This window comes from Oryzias melastigma, linkage group LG6 (genome assembly GCF_002922805.2).
Source record: "Oryzias melastigma strain HK-1 linkage group LG6, ASM292280v2, whole genome shotgun sequence".
NCBI lineage: Eukaryota > Metazoa > Chordata > Actinopteri > Beloniformes > Adrianichthyidae > Oryzias > Oryzias melastigma.
This window is the reverse complement of record NC_050517.1, coordinates 26,197,398-26,199,091: the sequence shown is the minus strand read 5'-3', so window position 1 is coordinate 26,199,091 and position 1,694 is coordinate 26,197,398. Positions and strand designations below refer to the sequence as shown.

The window sequence follows — 1,694 nt, the reverse complement described above, 5'->3', positions numbered from 1 at the left end:
AGACATCATTATAAAGAAATACTCTAAAGTGTAGTCTTAAGTGCAGGAATAGCAGTAATTCAAATTTTCAGTTTCTCCCTTTAACCACAAGGGGGCAACAGACATAAATAAAGTGTGACAATCCAAGTATAACATTTCAATTTTTTTCTGATAACGTTCAGAAACATTTTTTATTACTAATGTATAATTTGTAAGTATTTTCTTTAACTACATTAATAGTCAAGAAACATTTAAACAAATATACTTTCAGGCAAACTGCTGCTGACTTTCTGTCAGTTTTCTCCAGCAAGCTCCGCCTCCTGCTTAGACAGGAGCAGAAATATTGGTGCTGCAGGCCTTTTTTTTTTCTTTTACACATGCACACAGTCTGCTGTCCCGGGCTGCAGCCAGATGTGTTTTAATTCTTCTTTCTCACCAGGAGAATCACCTAAAAAAGATGCCTAAAGATACACGACGCACATAAAACATGTCGATTTTTGGCAGCGGCTGGGCTTTGACTATCTCCTGGGCTGAATGTGAAAAGTATTCATGCCAGATGTTAGGACTCGTGTCCCCGAGGGAGGCACGCGCAGGGCCCGCTCCAACAAAGCAGAGTTTGCCGTTTTATTGCTTCATGCTCACATGAATCAATTAGAAAACAGGAACTGAGCTAAAGTCAGTTGGTCCTTCTTCTTTAAAGTTAATTTTCCTCTAAAAATCCTGATATATTTAAGACAAAAAAGACAAAAAACACATCAAATATCCTGTAAATGTGTATCATTATAGGTGATAGAATTAGAGCAGTAACAGGGAACTGTGAATTCCTCTCTGAAATGTAATGGTCCGTGACTGCTTTCAAAGAACGAGGAGAACACAGTGTCTCCCCCTGAAGCAGCTCTGAGCAGGAGGTCAGGTAGTTGAACCGCTGAGTCATGAAACCCCTCTTTAATTATAAGATATTCCTCTCTCACTCATAAGTGAACCCAGTGTGCTGGTAAAGTAAGAACTGAACGAAGAAGATTTACCAGGAATTAAAGGGAAGTTATTATAATTGGTAAAAAGGAAATAGTTTCAACTTAAAGTTCTTCTTAAATCAAATAAAATAACTACAACTAAACCAAACATTTGAGCTTTTTGAACTTTTTCCACCTTTGAGACTAGGGGTGTAACGGATCACGGATAGTTCGGCACATACGTGTACCACGGATCTCCCAGTGAGAAGCAGCAGCAGCTCCTGCAAACGGCATGTCGTCAGGGGAAGGCAGTACGGCAAGCCAAAAGGATCAAAAATCGCCAGGAAAGGTGGGTATGGCTGTGCCTCACCTGCACAGTTTGTCTGAATACTACAATTAATACCAAAAAATAACGAAAGTTTCATTTGAACTTTTTCATTTAAGATTTATTTTGGACATTGGGGGTGGGGGCAAGGGAAAAATTGCATACTAAGTTTTCCTTTCTCTCAGTTTTTGTAGATTTGGTCTCCAGACATGTAAATGTAATCAGAAACTACATGTTTTAACAATTTTGTTGATGTTCAAATTGTTCCGTATATTCATTCACCTTCTTTTATCTTTTAACAGTTAAAGAGAGCATTTCTGTGAAGTACATTGAAGAATCATGTAAATATGGGGCAACTATTAATCCACTACGAACTAGTAAATATAGGTGAAATTAGTTATATGAGAACATTTGGAAAGTAGAGCTTTAGTTTCTGA

General features: G+C 37.9%; 1 protein-coding gene across 3 annotated transcripts in view; it reads right to left on the bottom strand.

Annotated features, from left to right (window-relative positions):
- Positions 1–1,694, bottom strand: part of pskh1 (protein serine kinase H1) — a 16,800-nt gene that overhangs the window by 3,496 nt on the left and 11,610 nt on the right. The gene's annotated exons all lie outside the window — the stretch shown is intronic.